The sequence below is a fragment of the Stomoxys calcitrans genome, chromosome 5 (assembly GCF_963082655.1).
Source record: "Stomoxys calcitrans chromosome 5, idStoCalc2.1, whole genome shotgun sequence".
Lineage (NCBI taxonomy): Eukaryota > Metazoa > Arthropoda > Insecta > Diptera > Muscidae > Stomoxys > Stomoxys calcitrans.
The window spans coordinates 146,739,960-146,760,524 of NC_081556.1; the positions used below are offsets into that span (position 1 = coordinate 146,739,960).

Sequence of the window (20,565 nt, forward strand, 5' to 3'; positions counted from 1 at the left end):
CCTCTGATTTAGGGTCTTAGGCACATAAAAGCCATATTCATTATCCGATTTTGCTGAAATTTGGGACAGAGAGTTGTGTTAGGTCCTTCGACATCCTTCGTTAATTTGGCCCGTATCGGTTCAGATTTGGTTATAGTTGTCATATAGACCGATCCTCCGATGTAGGGTCTTAGGCACATAAAAGCCATATTCATTATCCGATTTTGCTGAAATTTGGGACAGAGAGTTGTGTTAGGCCCTTCGATATCCTTCTTCAATTTGGCCCAGATCAGTCCAGATTTGGTTTTAGTTTCCATATAGACCGATCCTCCGATGTAGGGTCTTAGGCACATAAAAGCCATATTCATTATCCGATTTCGCTGAAATTTGGGACAGTGAGTTGTGTTAGGTACCTCGACATCCTTCGTCAATTTGGCCAAGATCGGATCAGATTTGTATATAGCTGCCATATAGACCGATCCCTCGATTTATGGTTTTTAACCCATAAAAGACGCATTCATTGTCCGATGTCGCCGAAATTTCGTACAATGAGTTATGTTAAACCCCTTGACATACTTCTGCAATATGGCACAAATCGGTTCAGAATTGGGTATAGCTGCCATATAGACCGATATCTCGGTTTTAAGATATGGGGCCAAAAAAACCGCATTTATTGTCCGATGTCGCCGAAATTTCCGACAGCGAGTTATGTTAAGCCCCTTGATATACATCTGCTGTATGGCACAGATCGGTTCAGAATTGGATATAGCTGCCCTATAGACCGATCCCTCGATTTAAGGTTTTTAACCCATAAAAGTCGCATTAATTGTCCGATGTCGTCGAAATTTTGGACAATGAGTTATATTAAGCCCCTTAACATACTTCTGCAATATGACACAGATCGGTTCATAATTGGATATAGCTGCCATATAGACCGATCTCTCGGTTTTAGGTTTTGGGGCCATAAAAGGCGCATTTATTGTCCGATGTCATCGAAATTTCGGACAGGGAGTTATGTTAGGCCCTTCGACTTCCTTCTTCAATTTGACTCGGATCGGTTAAGATTTGTATATAGCTGCCATATAGACCGATCTCTCGGTTTTAGGTTTTGGGGCCATAAAATCCGCATATTTTGACCGATGTTGCCGAAATTTGGAACAGAGAGTCAAGTTAAGCCCCTCCACATATTTCTGCAGTTTTGCTTAGATCGATCAAGATTTGCATATAGCTGCCATATAGACCGATATCTCGATTTAAAGTCTTGGCCCCAAAAATCCGATTTTACTGAAATTTGACACAGTGACTTATGTTAGGCTTTTCGACATCCATGTTGTATATGGACCAACCAACCAAAACTTTGTTATACACAATTAAACAATGCCTAATACTTACTAGTATTTGGTCCAAATCGGAACATTTTTCGATATAACTGCTATGGGACATAAGGTATGAAATTTTCCCCGAATTTTGATGAACTTTGAATACCCGAGGTAGCGGGTATTTACTTCTTGTATTTTATTATTAGCGATGTCCGGGTATCTGTCCGTCTATCCGTCTGTCCTTGTTGTCCTTAAAAAATTTTGATTGAAATTTAGTCTTTAGGAAATATTTCATAAATTTGAAATTTTGCCTTTGAGATAAATTTCATTAGTAGAAATGAAAATAATGGGGCCTTTAGCCACCTTCCACATATCATTTCAAAATTTGAAGTTTGACTAGATTCAGTTATAGGTTCTATGTATTAAAAAAAAAAAACGTAGACTCCATGATGCTGACTATTATACGGTCGAATCCGCCCGACTTTGAACCGCTACAGATTTTAATCATTCATACTGAGTCTTTACTAAATTTCCCCTTTTGAATTTTAATTTTCCATTGTTTTTTCTTTGTCTTTCTAGCTGGTAAAGTAATTTAGTATCCCTCTATCACTGGTTGCCATTTTTCATTTCAGCAAATGCATGCAATGAAATCAATTGCATTTGCATTGGCATACTTTGCCGCAATCCTTCCCAACTCGATTTCCCTGCTTGGAGAACTAAGACCAAAAACCCGCCAAATTATTAAAATTCCAAACGAAAAATTTCATTAGAGAAACGAAAAGACCAACAATGCCACTAAAACAAAATTAGCCTTGTCCGCTACGGTCTTCCCTTCTAGCCAATCTTTTGAAAAGCTCCAGTAAACCTTTTTGTGCCAACAGCATGAAATGATAGCCTCGCTCTCGAGAAACGAGAAGGACAAACGAAATGAATAAAACTATTTAGGAAAGTGGAACGTTACAAATTGTGTTTTGAATATACGAAAATGAAAAGTGCTGCTCGAAAAAAAAAAATCCTCAATTGACTGTTCTTTTTTGTGGCCCCGATTGACGAGTAGTTTCATCTGTTTGAATTTCTCATTTCTCAGTGGCATCGGTTTAACCCCAACAATGGCGGTGGTTGGTCTTCTTCTTTGAGTTTTGGTGACAGTGTCTATAGACACACAGACACTTTATTTGCCAAGCTTTACTTTGCCACATTCGTACAAATAAAAAGGGAAGAAAAACCAAAAGTAGCCATGTAAGTTGCTTCAATTGCAATTTCTAGCATTGGTATGTCCTTTTCATTTTCAATTTTTTTTTTTGGAAAAGTGTTTGTCCTTGGTTTAGCCAGTTAGGTAGCTCTTTCAAATATGCACTTCCCTGGCATGTAGTATAGGAAACAAAGTTTGCAATATAAAGTCCATTACGGATCAAAAGTCCTTCTGAGTGCAGTCTCTATGTCATATCAAAGCCAATACACAACACAGCTTTAAAGTTCAATCAAAGCTGAAAGAGTGATGGTGCAAGTATTATGCCTTCTAGTTCAAAACGGACTAACGATTTATGGAAACTGAGCAGAATGTGTTTTTGTTTTCACCATAAATGCCATAAAAGAGTGTAAATTGTTTATGAATTTCGCGGTTATTGTTATAACCTGCAACCCATGACAGCCGCCCGCGCCTTAATCGTGCGGTTGCTAAAGAAAGCGTCAACCGTAACAACAAGATTCTAGCACAGTGGAGAGTGTCTCTTTCCCATTCACTGCTAGTCTCGGTACCCAGCAGAGCCTGATAGACTTTCCAGGGTAGTCTCAATCTGCTTAGCTGAGGTAAGTATGTCCGAATATGATGCTGAATGCCTGGGTCCGAATCCTGGCAAGAACATCAGAACAAAATGTTCATCAGTGGCTGGCTATTCCCTTCTAATGCTGGCGACATTTGTGAGGTACTATGCCATGTAAAAACTTCTCCCCAAAGAGACGTCTCATAGTGTTGTGTTATGAAATTTTTTACTAATCTTTTAAAAAATCCTTCAAGTAAAAAAACCCTTAAAAAAACAATTAAAAAGGCATTAAGTTCGACAGGACCGAACTTTGGATACCCACCACCTTGGGTATATATGAAAACCCCCTTTCGTCACAATCCAGTGAAAATTGGATTTCTTATGCACCCAAATTCGACATGGATATTGAGTGGTCTAATAAGTGTCAGTCACTGTTCATTTGTAATACCCTCCACCATAGGATGGGGGTATACTAATTTCGTCATTCTGTTTGTAGCACCTCGAAATATGCGTCTGAGACCTCATAAAGCATGTCCGTCCGTCCGTCCGCCGTCGAAAGCACGCTAACTTTCAATGGAGTAAAGCTAGCCGCTTGAAATTTCGCACAAATATTTTTCATTAGTAAAGGTTGGTTGGGATTATAAATGAGCCAAGTCGGTTCATGTTTTGATATAGCTGCCATATAAACCGATCTTGGGTCTTGTCTTCTTGAGCCTCTAGAGGGCCCAATTCTCATTCGATTTGGCAGAAATATCCAAATCTAGACCGATCTGAGCCAAGTTTTTTGAAAAAAGTCGAAAAAAGAGCTTAACCCAACTCACTGTCCCCAATTTCGGCAAAATCGAACAATAAATGCTCCTCTTATGGGCCCAAGGCCTTAAATCGAGAGATCGGTCTATATGGCAGCTATATCCAAACCTTAACCGGTCTTGACCATATTGTTGGAAGATGTCGACTGGTCTTACGGAACTCACCGTCCCAAATTTCGGGGACATCGTACAAAAAATGTGCCTTTTATGGGCCCAAAATCTAATATCGTGAGATTGGTCTATAAGGCAGCTATATCCAAATCTGGACCGATCTGGGCCAAATTGAAGAAGGTTGTCGACTGGCCTAACAAAACTCACTGTCCCAAATTTCAGTAAAATCGGATAATAAATGTGACTTTTATGGGCCTAAGACCCTAAATCAGCGGATCGGTCTATATGGGGGCTATATCAAGATGTGTCCGATATAGCCCATCTGCGAACTTTACCTGTTTATGGTCAAAAAAAGAATCTGTGCGAAGTTTCTGCTCAATATCTCTATTTTTGAACACTGTAGCGTGATTTCAACAGACCGAAGGACAGACGGACGGACAGACGGACGGACAGACGGACGGACAGACGGACGGACAGACGGACGGACAGACGGACGGACAGACGGACGGACAGACGGACGGATAGACGGACGGACAGACGGACGGACAGACGGACGGACAGACGGACGGACAGACGGACGGACAGACGGACGGACAGACGGACGGTCAGACGGACGGACAGACGGATGGACAGACGGACGGACAGACGGACGGACAGACGGACGGACAGACGGACGGACAGACGGACGGACAGACAGACGGTCGGACAAACGGACGGACGGACATGGCTAGACCTTCTTAGATTTTGATTTTTAGGGTCGAAAATGGATATTGCAATGTGTTGAATATACACCCATCCATCGATGGTGGGTATAAACAATTGATTTTTTGCATTTTTTGGCCGAAAAAAGTATTTTTATTGATTATTTATTTTTTTGATTATTTATTATTTGTTGATTTAAGCATAGTGCTGACTTCGAGTTTTCGTCCGAATAATGGTCAAAACGCACTATAAATAACTTTTGCGAAATGACTACGAATTTTTTTCAAATAGGCAGTACTAACTTCTTCTTATGAAATGATTTCGTAGATATGAAAGACACTACACCCGACCAGAAGTCTATATGACTCTCTTATCCCTAAGAATTCAACAAAAACCTCTGCTCCAGTGCCCTCATTCATATTGGACCAATCCGTGTGTATAGAGGGGCCAAAAAAGATCGGGACGCCTTCAACACAAAGCTACCTCTCCGTGAAGACAAATTCCAAGCCGCCATTTAAGAAAGATACGTTCGGCATCCGTCCATTGCCAATGCCACATAGTCGTCCCACGCTCTCGGCCTACCGCAGTACAAACGAATGCCCGAAATCCAAATAGCGCGAGTTCCTGACTTTCTCTGTCAGAAGACTGTACTCAACGCAACGCCCTCCACATATAAGTGCAAAGGTCTCAGATCAAGTATCGCATTCAGTGCTGCTCTTTGAGCACTCCTCGTTGCTCCCGATATCAGTACCACCACAATACCCAGTACCTTCTCCATCATACTGCAAAAATTCACCCCCTATAGGGCCCAGTGACACACCAGGCACCCATTCGTGAGGATCAGCCTAACCATAGCAGTGCAGATCCAATAGACTGACCCTGGTCTTAGTAGCCAATTGATGCCTATAGAGTATGCGACATGACCGACGTTTAACCCTCTCCTCACCCAGGTATTTAGCCTCCGGTCTTCTACAAAATTGAACAATGACTTGTACTTATTAGACCTCTCAATATCCGGGTTGAATTTGATCCAAATCGGATCACATTTGAATAAAAATGCTTTGGGGGCATAAATTCTGCATTTTTCACCGGATTATGACGAAGGTGGTTTACATATACACCCAAGCTGGTGGATATCCAAAGTTCGGCCCGACAGAACTTGACGCCTTTTTACTTGTTTTAGATTCTAACCTATTGTGCGTCTTGTACGATGCGAACCCAGGCGTTTGGCGTCGTAGGCGGACATGCTAACCTCTGCACCATGTTGGCTTCCAATGTTAGCATATCATCACAAATTTAAGTTGTATATATGACAACTATTCTCTTTAACTCTCACTCCCAGCTTTGTCTTAACTTTTTTGGCTAGATACCATATTTTATGCATGTCGGCGTAATTACAGGTTTTTAATTGAATTCCATTTCCTGTTTTTTTTTTTTTTTTTCTCCCCAAACTTTTTCGTGGTGTTCTATGCTGGTGGACAGTTTTTCCATTTTTCTATTTTTTTTTTTTTTGTTGGCTTCCGTTTTTAACTGTTGTAAAGTGACCTACAAAAAAAGAACTACTCCATAAACAATTTCTATGAAAGAGAAAAAAAAAAACATGAATGGACTATACCAAAAAAAAAGTATAGTGGCTGGCAATTTTGTTTTGCTTTTCTTTCCTCCTTTTGTGAAAGTCAAAAAAAAAAAACACGAATCAAAAAGTTTTTCGATTAATTTACATGAGAAATAATGGTGATTTAAAAATGAAAACAAAAATCCATAGATGGCCCATGGAAAGTCATTGTGTGGGTTGAGCTTTTGATGCTTCAAAGTCGGCAAATAGTCGCAACAAGAAAAGTTTCGCATCTAATGAAGGAGCAGAGTCAGAAAAAGGTATTGCTAACACTTCAAGTCCCTCTTAGTCCTTGTTTTCTTTCTCTCTCATGGAGGACGGATGGAAGGACGGACGGAAGGAGGGACGGAAGGACGGACGGAAGGACGGACGGAAGGACGGACGGAAGGACGGACGGAAGGACGGACGAAAGGACGGACGGAAGGACGGACGGAAGGACGGACGGAAGGACGGACGGAAGGCCGGACGGAAGGACGGACGGAAGGACGGACGGAAGGACGGACGGAAGGACGGACGGAAGGACGGACGGAAGGACGGACGGAAGGACGGAAGGACGGACGGAAGGACGGACGGAAGGTCGGACGGAAGGACGGACGGAAGGACGGACGGAAGGACGGACGGACGGACGGAAGGACGGACGGAAGGACGGATGGAAAGACAGACGGAAGGACGGACGGACGGAAGGACGGACGGAAGGACGGACGGAAGGACGAACGGAAGGACGAACGGAAGGACGGACGGAAGGACGGACGGAAGGACGGACGGAAGGACGGATGGAAGGACGGACGGAAGGACGGACGGAAGGACGGACGGAAGGACGGACGGAAGGACGGACGGAAGGACGGACGGAAGGACGGACGGAAGGACGGACGGAAGGACGGACGGAAGGACGGACGGAAGGACGGACGGAAGGACGGACGGAAGGACGGACGGAAGGACGGACGGAAGGACGGACGGAAGGACGGACGGAAGGACGGACGGAAGGACGGACGGAAGGACGGACGGAAGGACGGACGGAAGGACGGACGGAAGGACGGACGGAAGGACGGACGGAAGGACGGACGGAAGGACGGACGGAAGGACGGACGGAAGGACGGACGGAAGGACGGACGGAAGGACGGACGGAAGGACGGACGGAAGGACGGACGGAAGGACGGACGGAAGGACGGACGGAAGGACGGACGGAAGGACGGACGGAAGGACGGACGGAAGGACGGACGGAAGGACGGACGGAAGGACGGACGGAAGGACGGAAGGACGGACGGAAGGACGGACGGAAGGACGGACGGAAGGACGGACGGAAGGACGGACGGAAGGACGGACGGAAGGACGGACGGAAGGACGGACGGAAGGACGGACGGAAGGACGGACGGAAGGACGGACGGAAGGACGGACGGAAGGACGGACGGAAGGACGGACGGAAGGACGGACGGAAGGACGGACGGAAGGACGGACGGAAGGACGGACGGAAGGACGGACGGAAGGACGGACGGAAGGACGGACGGAAGGACGGACGGAAGGACGGACGGAAGGACGGAAGGACGGACGGAAGGAAGGACGGACGGAAGGACGGGAGGACGGACGGAAGGACGGACGGAAGGACGGACGGAAGGACGGACGGAAGGACGGACGGAAGGACGGACGGAAGGACGGACGGAAGGACGGACGGAAGGACGGACGGAAGGACGGACGGAAGGACGGACGGAAGGACGGACGGAAGGACGGACGGAAGGACGGACGGAAGGACGGACGGAAGGACGGACGGAAGGACGGACGGAAGGACGGACGGAAGGACGGACGGAAGGACGGACGGAAGGACGGACGGAAGGACGGACGGAAGGACGGACGGAAGGACGGAAGGACGGACGGAAGGACGGACGGAAGGACGGACGGAAGGACGGACGGAAGGACGGACGGAAGGACGGACGGAAGGACGGACGGAAGGACGGACGGAAGGACGGACGGAAGGACGGACGGAAGGACGGACGGAAGGACGGACGGAAGGACGGACGGAAGGACGGACGGAAGGACGGACGGAAGGACGGACGGAAGGACGGACGGAAGGACGGACGGAAGGACGGACGGAAGGACGGACGGAAGGACGGACGGAAGGACGGACGGAAGGACGGACGGAAGGACGGACGGAAGGACGGACGGAAGGACGGACGGAAGGACGGACGGAAGGACGGACGGAAGGACGGACGGAAGGACGGACGGAAGGACGGACGGAAGGACGGACGGAAGGACGGACGGAAGGACGGACGGAAGGACGGAAGGACGGACGGAAGGACGGACGGAAGGACGGAAGGACGGACGGAAGGACGGACGGAAGGACGGACGGAAGGACGGACGGACGGACGGACGGAAGGACGGACGGAAGGACGGACGGAAGGACGGACGGAAGGACGGACGGAAGGACGGACGGAAGGACGGACGGAAGGACGGACGGAAGGACGGACGGAAGGACGGACGGAAGGACGGACGGAAGGACGGACGGAAGGACGGAAGGACGGACGTCCGTCCTTCCGTCCGTCCTTCCTGGAAGTATCTTATACCCACGGACGGAAGGACGGACGGAAGGACGGACGGAAGGACGGACGGAAGGACGGACGGAAGGACGGACGGAAGGACGGACGGAAGGACGGACGGAAGGACGGACGGAAGGACGGACGGAAGGACGGACGGAAGGACGGACGGAAGGACGGACGGAAGGACGGACGGAAGGACGGACGGAAGGACGGACGGAAGGACGGACGGAAGGACGGACGGAAGGACGGACGGAAGGACGGACGGAAGGACGGACGGAAGGACGGACGGAAGGACGGACGGAAGGACGGACGGAAGGACGGACGGAAGGACGGACGGAAGGACGGACGGAAGGACGGACGGAAGGACGGACGGAAGGACGGACGGAAGGACGGACGGTACCCTGGTGAAAACAGGGTACTACATTTGTTGATATCTGAAGGGGGAGCGGACCCTCCCCCTTAGCCTAATTTTCAGAAACGCCAGATCTCGGAGATGGGTGATGCGATTTAAGCGAAATTTTGTGTGCTCTCTTATCTCAAAAATTCGGTAGCGAATTTCGGATGGGGAACCTAGGCGGGCGGGGGGATATACACCAATCACGGCAATATGGGACTCAAATTAAAGGTATTTAAGAATAGAAAATGCATCTAATATCCAATTGTCGGACCAAGTGTTTGGGGGACCACCTCAACCCCCAAAACACTCCTAAATCGGATATTTTTACCGACCATGGCAATATGGGACTCAAATAAAAGGTTTTTGCAAGTAAAATACGATTCTGATATTTAAATTTGGGACATAGTTTCTGGGCGTCCAACCCTACCATAAAACACCACTCAAGCAGGACTTATTCACTGACCATGGCAATATGAGGCTTAAATAAAATGTTTTTGAGTGTAGAATTCGTAGCTGATATCCAGATGTGAGACCAAGTGTTTGAGGGGCCGCCCCGAGAACATCCCCCACAGAAGACAAATTTACGACCATAGCAATATGGGGCTCAAATAAAAGTTCTTTGGGAGTAAAGCACGAATCTGATATCAAAGTGTCTATGGGGCCATCCCATCTCCATAACACCACCCAAATAGGAAGTATTTGCTGACCATTGCAATATGAGGTTAAAATCAAGAGGTATTTTAGAGTAGAACATGAATCGGATATATATTTTCAAAGCCAAGTCACTCAGTGGCTGCCCCATCCCCCAAAACACCCCCCCACTGGTCATGTTTTCCGACTATGGATAAATGGAGCTCAAATGAAAGGTATTGGGGAGTAGCCCAGGAGTCCGACATCAGCATACGGGACCAACTATCTAGGGGGCGTCCCACCACCATAAAAACCCCCAAGTAGGATGCTAAGTGTGGTTTAAATCGGTCCATGTTTTGATATAGCTGTCACATAAACCGATCTTGGGTCTTGAATTGTTGAGCCTCTAGAGTGCGCAATTCGTATCCGATTGGAATGAAAGTTTGCACGACGTGTTTTGTTATGATGTCCAACAACTGTGCCAAGTATGGTTCAAATCGGTCCATAACCTGATATAGCTGCCATATAAGCGGATCTTGGGTCTTGACTTCTTGAGCCTCTAGAGTGCGCAATTCTTATCTGATTGGAATGAAATTGCACGACGTGTTTTGTTATGATGTCCAACAACTGTGCCAAGTATGGTTCAAATCGGACCATAACCTGATACAGCTGTCATATAAACCGATCGTGGGTCTTGACTTGTTGAGCTTCTAGAGGGCGCAATTCGTATCCGATATGGCTGAAATTTTGCATGACGTATTTATTCTTACTTTCAACAATTATGTCAAATAAGGTTGAAATCGGTTCATAACCTGATATAGCTGCCATATAAACCGATCTGGGTCTTGACTCCTTGAGCCTCTAGAGGTCGCAATTATTATCCGAATTGCCTGAAATTTTGTACGACGGATCCTCTCATGACCATCAACATACATGTTTATTATGGTCTGAATCGGTCTATAGCCCAATATAACTCCCATATAAATCAATCTCTCTATTTTACTTCTTGAGTTCCAAAGGGCTCAATTCTTAATCGAATTGGCTGATATATTACACATATAATTTAATTGTGGTCCAAACCGGACCATATCTTGATATCGCTCTAATAGCAGAGCAAATCTTTTCTTATATCCTTTTTTTTGCCTAAGAAGAAATGCCGGAAAAAGAACTCGACAATTGCGACCCATGGTGGAGGGTATATAAGATTCGGCCCGGCCAAACTTAGTATGCTTTTACTTGTTTAGGGTATTATAAAGTCGGCTCCGCCTGACTTTTGCCTTTCCTTACTGTTTTTTTTTTAATTTATTACAAAAGAGTTAGCCTCACTATTAAGATTTCATTAAATGAGATCAAATTAAGGACCCAACTCTTGCTTTTTTCCATTCTTGTTGTACAACAATGTCTCAAAATTTTAGTAGCCCATTTACTGCTGCTCTCCGCTCTGTCTCTTTGCTTGTTAAGATGCTACATTTGAAGAGATTTTCTTCATTAATATGCAAGGAACATATTTTATCACCTAAATTCATTGAGTCCATGCGGCTGCTGTCGTTGTTACAGACTTTTAGCTGCCAATTAAATAAAACACAACAACACCAAAAACAAAACAGCTACACCAAAATCAAATCGTCGACGACAACACCATCCACAACAACCGCCATGATTTGAAGGCAAGAACAACAATAATGAAAGACAGGCGAGACTACAAAAACAAAGTCATTCGCTTAAAAGTTTATTGATCCTTTAAATACCCAGAGCCTCCTCTATGGGCAATGGTGAACATTTCAAAGGAGCCGACCCTACTCGACGCTAGGAGTGGCAAGGGAGAGTAGTATTGTATAGTATGATGTCCATTTTATTGTTGCTGTTCTCGTTGCTATTGCGATGGCTTTGGTGTTGGCGGCTTTATTGGCTTTGATGTCCTTGCGCCGGATATTAAGGGTAATTAATATAATGTCGGTGCTAAATAACGATTAACGATAAATGCGTTTCAAATAAGAACATTAATGATGGCAGCAAAATCAAACCCATACCCCTACTACCTCCCTTGGGACCAATTGGCCAACAGAGGCAAAGCTTTAACTCTCTTGCATTCTGCTTCCGTTCTATTTTATGGCATGGCATGTTTGCCATCCCATCCAACCAAGGTGGATTGCCATAAAAATTGAGCATAATAAAAAGATAAGCAGGATAATTTTCAATTAACTTTTTTTATGTTAAAATACAAAAGTTGTCATTGTTGTCTCTTGTTTTTATGGTCATAAAATTACGATTATAAGGGAAGCCTTATCTCATTACAATAGACAATATTGCACAAATCCTTGTGGCGGAAAGGGGTATGGGCCAACAAGGATGGGTGGGCAAAACTTGGGGTTGATTATTCATAAAAAAAACTTATTTATAGCTTACATATTAAAAACAAACAGGTAAGAGTGTGCTTAGTTCGGCCGGACCGAATCTTATATACCCTTCACCATGGATCGCATTTGTCTAGTTCTTTGCGCGGTATCTCTTTGTAGGCAAACAAAGAATACTGAATAAGAACTGTTATGCTATATCACTGGAGCTATATCAAGTTATAGTCTGATTCGGACCATAAATCAATTGAATGCTGAACATTGTAGAAGTCATTGTGTAATATTTCAGTTCATTCGCATGAGAATTGCGCCTTGTAGGGGCTCAAGTAGCAAAATCGGGAGATCGGTTTATATGGGAGCAGTGTCAAGCTCTAGATCGATTCAGATGATATTGAACACGTATGTTGAAGGTCATGGAAGAAGCCGTTGTTCGAAATTTCTGCCAAATCGGATGAGAAAAGCGCCCTCTAGAGGCTTAAGAAGTCAAGATCCCAGATCGGTTTATATGACAGCTATATCAGGTTATTGACCGATTTCGACCATACTCAGCACAGTTGTTGGAAGTCATAATAAAACAACTCATGCAAAATTTTAGTCAAATCGGACGAGAAATGCGCCCTCTAGAGGCTCAAGAAGTCAAGACCCCAGACCGGTTTATATGGCAGCTATACCAGGTTATGAACCGATTTGAATTGTACTCAGCATAGTTGTTGTTAGTGATACCAAAACACCAAGTGCAAAATTTTAGTCAAATCGGCCGAGAAATGCGCCCTCTAGAGGCTCAAGAAGTCAAGACCCCAGATCGGTTTATATGGCAGCTATATCAGGTTATAGACCGATTTGAACCATTCTTGGCACATATTTTGGATATCATGACAAAACACGTCGTGCGAAATTTCATTCCAATCGGATAAGAATTTCGCACTCTAGAGGCTCAAGAAGTCAAGACCCCAGATCGATTTATATACTAGCTATATCAGGTTATTAACCGATTTGAACCATACTTATCACAGTTATTGGAAGTGATACCAAAACACCACGTGCAAAATTTTAGTCAATTCGGAGGAGAAATGCGCCCTCTAGAGGCTCAAGAAGTCAAGACCCCAGATCGGTTTATATGGCAGCTATACCAGGTTATGAACCGACTTGAATCATACTTAACACAGTTGTTGGAAGTGATACCAAAACACCACGTGTAAAATTTTAGTCAAATCGGATGAGATTGCGCCCTCTAGAGGCTCAAGAAGTCAAAACCCAAGATCGGTTTATATCGCGGCTATATCAAAACATGGACCTATTTGGCTCATTTATAATCCTAACCAACCTACACTTATAAAAAATATTTGTGCATAATTTCAAGGGGCTAGCTTTACTCCTTCGAAAGTAAGCGTGCTTTCGACAGACAGAAAGACGGCGGACAGTCCGCCCGTCGGACGGACAGACAGACGGACGGACAAGGCTAGATGGTCTTTATTGGGTCTTAGACGCATATTACGAGGTGTTACAAACAGAATGACGAATTTAGTGTACACCCACCCTATGGTTGAGGGTGTAAAAAAGGCTATATATAGAGTCCTTTCATAATAAGTAGTGAAATTGAGCGAAAAGCAAAACTGCAAATTGATTGACAATATCGATAAGCATGGCAAATGCGTAACAGTTTAAGGAGAAGACATAAATAAATAAGTAAAAGTTAGATAAGAAGTTTGGAAAAGGAATATAGAGATTCATGATATCGATATGGAACAGAGTTTTAAGGCAATATAAAACTAAGCTTTGTTATTTCATTCTATTGGGTTGCCCAAAAAGTAATTGCGGATTTTTCATATAGTCGTCATTGACAAATTTTTTTCACAGCTTGTGACTCAGTAATTGCATTCTTTCTTCGGTCAATTATTAGCTGCTATTTTAGCTTGCTTTAGAAAAAAAGTGTAAAAAAAGTATATTTGATTAAAGTTCATTCTAAGTTTTATTAAAAATGCATTTACTTTCTTTTAAAAAATCCGCAATTACTTTTTGGGCAACCCAATATTTATTTAATTATACCCTACACCACCACTGTGATACAGGGTATTATATATATTCTTCTAAGAAGGAGCAGAGCTAGACCCATTGATAAATATACCGATCGACTCAGAATCACTTTCTGATTCGATTTCGCCATGTCCGTCTATCCGTCTGTGAGTCCATGTATTCTTGTAATCAAAGTGCAGGTCGTATTTGTAGTCCAATCATCTCGAAATTTTGCACATTTAATTTTTTTGCCCAAGGACAAACGCTCTTGATTTTGGTAAAAATCGGTTTAGATTTAGATATAGCTCCCATTATGTATGTCCCGATTTGCACTTAAATGGCCGTAGAAGCTAAAATTTTCAACTGATCTGCAAAAAATTTGCCATGGATTGTTTTGTTACTGAACCTAATATATCTGCAAAATTCTATGCCATTGTAGCCTATGACGCTGAACGCTTTCGAATCCTGGCGAGAACATCGGACAAAGCGGCGTTTGTCCCCTTTTAGTGTTGGCGACATTTGCGGGACACAATGCCATGTATGGTCATGGTAAAAAAAAATCCCCAAAGGCGGTGTCGCACTGCGAGACGCCGTTCGGACTCGACTATAAAAAAACGTCCCTTATCATTGAGTTGAATCGGAAAGCACTCATTGATGTGTGAGAATTTGCCCCTTCTCGGTTCCTGGTGGTAATGTTCTCCAAAATTGGATATCAAATTCGTTTTCTACTCTCAAATACCTTTCATTTGAGTCCCATATTGTCATAATGAGTCCAATAACCCATTTGACGTGACGGGAAAAGAGCAACCTAGACTTGAATGCAAATTTTAATGTCATATTCTACTTCCTAAAACCTTTCATTTGAATCCCATATAGCCATGATCGGCTAATATGCCCATTTGGGGGTATTTGGGGGTGGGCAACCTCCCATTTCGTGGACCTAATGTTTTATGCCATATTTGTAATCTACTGCCTAATACTTTTCATTTGAGTCCCATATTGACATGAACTTCGAATATATCTGTTTAAAGGAGTTTTGGGGTTGGGGGGGACCGCTGGGTGTTTGGAACCAAATTTTAAAAGATTATTCGTTTTCTGGTCTCCTTTACCTTTCATTTGATACCCTTATTGTGCCCATCGGACCACTTTCGGATGAGGGTACTGTTTTTGGGGTTAGGGGGAAGGTCCGCCTCCACCCTCCTTTCAGGCAAACGTACACAATCTATGAAAATTTTAAGAAAATCGCTTCAGCAAAGTATCATATAGTCATAATGACGTTTTTGGGGGGTCGCATGACCCCCCTATATTTCCATCTGATTTTGTATGCCAACTTCGAAATCTACTCCCGAATACCTCTCATTTGAGCCCGATATTGAAATGAACGTCCAATATGTCTGTTTGAGGGTGTTTTGAGGTTGGGGTGGCCCGATGGATATTTAGACACAAACTTTAATACCATATTCGTATTCTACTCTCCGATACCTCTAATTCGATACCTATATTGTCCTTATCGGTACACTTTTGATATTGAGTGATATTTTTGGGATAAGATGGAGGGTACCCCCCTACCGATATCAACAAATTATAAAGCCTATTCCGACTTTGCGACCATTTTCGTAGTCTACTCCTGAAAACCTTTCTACTCCCGAATACCTGAGTCCCATATTGTCATGACCATCAAATAAACCTATTTTAAGGGGTTTTGGGGCTGGGGCGGCCCCCCAGGTTCTTGGACCCAACTTTTATTATGAAATTCGTACTCTACTCTTAAGTACCTCATATTTGAATCCCTTATTGTCCCGATCGGTTCACTTTTAGTTTTGGGTAGTACTTTTGGGGTTAGGGGGAGGGTCCGCCCCCTTCCGTTATCAATAAATTTTAAAGCCTATTCCCAATTCCTGACCTTATTCGTAATCTACTCCTGAAAACCTTTCTACTAACGAATACCTGAGCCTCATATTGTCATGATCGTCAAATAAACCTATTTTAAGGGATTGTGGGGCTGGGGCGGACCCCAGGTACTTTGTCCCAACTTTTATTATAAAATTCCCACTCTACTCTTGAATACCTTTCATTTGAATCCCATATTATCCACTTTTAATTTTGGGTAGTACTGTTAGGGTAAGGGGGAGGGTCCGCCCCCCCTCCCGATATCAAAAAACTATATGACCAATGTTTTCTTCCAGACAAACCTACACAATCTGTGAAAATTTCAAGGTAATCGGTTCTGCGGTTTTTGAGTCTATACGGAACCAATAAACAAACCGACAAACAAACACAAATTAAATTTTATACATAATATTTGGATCAACAAAATTTTTTAATTTAAAGACCACAAAAACTTCTTCCAATCACCGCTTAAAGTTAAATTTTCCTCTAACAAAACTTCCCTATACACCTAAAAATTTGATAAATCAACTAAATGTTAATTGAGAAACTTGTTAATTATGATTGGAATCCATTAACATAACAAATTTGTGCCTTAACAACAAAAGATTGGAGAACAATAACAATGATGGCAATGACGACAGCATTGTTGTAGAAACTACTCTGCAAATATTTATTTAACATATTCACAAAATCCTAACAAAAAATGCCATTATATATGCAAACACCATAAAGGGGTGCAATTAATGAAATATTAATTATGCGTCTAAAAGGACAATATGAACCTCCTGCATGGATAAGTAGGATGGCAATGACTGAGTGCAATGTAATTCAGTGCTAAGGACAACAAAAGGTTTGAATAAGAGAAGAAGAGAAACACTTATGTTGAAAGATATAAGATACTGAAGGATAAAAAGAACGAGAGAGATAAAATGTTAAAATTTGCTGTTATAATTGCGTTTGCTCTTAGTTTGAGTCAGTAACCTCCTGGGGGCGTATGAGTTGTTTTCTGCCAATATGAACATGTAAGGGAGTACCTTGGATTTTGTAAAGAGTGCTAACTGAGAGTACATGTGAAAAGAGAAGAATAATTGAAAATAGAATATAATAAAATAAAATAAAATAAAATAAAATAAAATAAAATAAAATAAAATAAAATAAAATAAAATAAAATAAAATTAAATTAAATTAAATTAAATTAAATTAAATTAAATTAAATTAAATTAAATTAAATTAAATTAAATTAAATTAAATTAAATTAAATTAAATTAAATTAAATTAAATTAAATTAAATTAAATTAAATTAAATTAAATTAAATTAAATTAAATTAAATTAAATTAAATTAAATTAAATTAAATTAAATTAAATTAAATTAAATTAAATTAAATTAAATTAAATTAAATTAAATTAAATTAAATTAAATTAAATTAAATTAAATTAAATTAAATTAAATTAAATTAAATTAAATTAAATTAAATTAAATTAAATTAAATTAAATTAAATTAAATTAAATTAAATTAAATTAAATTAAATTAAATTAAATTAAATTAAATTAAATTAAATTAAATTAAATTAAATTAAATTAAATTAAATTAAATTAAATTAAATTAAATTAAATTAAATTAAATTAAATTAAATTAAATTAAATTAAATTAAATTAAATTAAATTAAATTAAATTAAATTAAATTAAATTAAATTAAATTAAATTAAATTAAATTAAATTAAATTAAATTAAATTAAATTAAATTAAATTAAATTAAATTAAATTAAATTAAATTAAATTAAATTAAATTAAATTAAATTAAATTAAATTAAATTAAATTAAATTAAATTAAATTAAATTAAATTAAATTAAATTAAATTAAATTAAATTAAATTAAATTAAATTAAATTAAATTAAATTAAATTAAATTAAATTAAATTAAATTAAATTAAATTAAATTAAATTAAATTAAATTAAATTAAATTAAATTAAATTAAATTAAATTAAATTAAATTAAATTAAATTAAATTAAATTAAATTAAATTAAATTAAATTAAATTAAATTAAATTAAATTAAATTAAATTAAATTAAATTAAATTAAATTAAATTAAATTAAATTAAATTAAATTAAATTAAATTAAATTAAATTAAATTAAATTAAATTAAATTAAATTAAATTAAATTAAATTAAATTAAATTAAATTAAATTAAATTAAATTAAATTAAATTAAATTAAATTAAATTAAATTAAATTAAATTAAATTAAATTAAATTAAATTAAATTAAATTAAATTAAATTAAATTAAATTAAATTAAATTAAATTAAATTAAATTAAATTAAATTAAATTAAATTAAATTAAATTAAATTAAATTAAATTAAATTAAATTAAATTAAATTAAATTAAATTAAATTAAATTAAATTAAATTAAATTAAATTAAATTAAATTAAATTAAATTAAATTAAATTAAATTAAATTAAATTAAATTAAATTAAATTAAATTAAATTAAATTAAATTAAATTAAATTAAATTAAATTAAATTAAATTAAATTAAATTAAATTAAATTAAATTAAATTAAATTAAATTAAATTAAATTAAATTAAATTAAATTAAATTAAATTAAATTAAATTAAATTAAATTAAATTAAATTAAATTAAATTAAATTAAATTAAATTAAATTAAATTAAATTAAATTAAATTAAATTAAATTAAATTAAATTAAATTAAATTAAATTAAATTAAATTAAATTAAATTAAATTAAATTAAATTAAATTAATAAAATAAAATAAAATAAAATAAAATAAAATAAAATAAAATAAAATAAAATAAAATAAAATAAAATAAAATAAAATAAAATAAAATAAAATAAAATAAAATAAAATAAAATAAAATAAAATAAAATAAAATAAAATAAAATAAAATAAAATAAAATAAAATAAAATAAAATAAAATAAAATAAAATAAAATAAAATAAAATAAAATAAAATAAAATAAAATAAAATAAAATAAAATAAAATAAAATAAAATAAAATAAAATAAAATAAAATAAAATAAAATAAAATAAAATAAAATAAAATAAAATAAAATAAAATAAAATAAAATAAAATAAAATAAAATAAAATAAAATAAAATACAATAAAATAAAATAAAATAAAATAAAATAAAATAAAATAAAATAAAATAAAATAAAATAAAATAAAATAAAATAAAATAAAATAAAATAAAATAAAATAAAATAAAATAAAATAAAATAAAATAAAATAAAATAAAATAAAATAAAATAAAATAAAATAAAATAAAATAAAATAAAATAAAATAAAATAAAATAAAATAAAATAAAATAAAATAAAATAAAATAAAATAAAATAAAATAAAATAAAATAAAATAAAATAAAATAAAATAAAATAAAATAAAATAAAATAAAATAAAATAAAATAAAATAAAATAAAATAAAATAAAATAAAATAAAATAAAATAAAATAAAATAAAATAAAATAAAATAAAATAAAATAAAATAAAATAAAATAAAATAAAATAAAATAAAATAAAATAAAATAAAATAAAATAAAATAAAATAAAATAAAATAAAATAAAATAAAATAAAATAAAATAAAATAAAATAAAATAAAATAAAATAAAATAAAATAAAATAAAATAAAATAAAATAAAATAAAATAAAATAAAATAAAATAAAATAAAATAAAATAAAATAAAATAAAATAAAATAAAATAAAATAAAATAAAATAAAATAAAATAAAATAAAATAAAATAAAATAAAATAAAATAAAATAAAATAAAATAAAATAAAATAAAATAAAATAAAATAAAATAAAATAAAATAAAATAAAATAAAATAAAATAAAATAAAATAAAATAAAATAAAATAAAATAAAATAAAATAAAATAAAATAAAATAAAATAAAATAAAATAAAATAAAATAAAATAAAATAAAATAAAATAAAATAAAATAAAATAAAATAAAATAAAATAAAATAAAATAAAATAAAATAAAATAAAATAAAATAAAATAAAATAAAATAAAATAAAATAAAATAAAATAAAATAAAATAAAATAAAATAAAATAAAATAAAATAAAATAAAATAAAATAAAATAAAATAAAATAAAATAAAATAAAATAAAATAAAATAAAATAAAATAAAATAAAATAAAATAAAATAAAATAAAATAAAATAAAATAAAATAAAATAAAATAAAATAAAATAAAATAAAATAAAATAAAATAAAATAAAATAAAATAAAATAAAATAAAATTAAATAAAATAAAATAAAATAAAATAAAATAAAATAAAATAAAATAAAAAAAAAACAAGTAAAAGCGTGCTAAGTTCGGCCGGGCCGAATCTTATATACCCTCCACCATGGATCGCATTTGTCGAGTTCTTTTCCCGGCATCTCTTCTTAGGCAAAAAAAAGATATAAGAAAAGATTTGCTCTGCTATTA

The 20,565-nt window shown here is 36.9% G+C and overlaps 1 protein-coding gene across 7 annotated transcripts in view; it reads left to right on the forward strand.

The window, feature by feature from the left end:
* LOC106091186 (uncharacterized) overlaps positions 1–20,565 on the forward strand; it is a 118,538-nt gene that overhangs the window by 38,914 nt on the left and 59,059 nt on the right. The window contains exon 2 of one of the 7 annotated variants that reach the window (XR_009398512.1): positions 1,878–2,537. The exons of 5 other annotated variants lie outside the window; for them this stretch is intronic. The gene's annotated coding sequence lies outside the window, so the exon portion shown is untranslated. Of the gene's footprint in view, positions 1–1,877; positions 2,538–16,406; positions 16,611–20,565 lie in introns of those variants that run through there. One more of the 7 variants, XM_059370073.1, reaches the window with a different exon arrangement.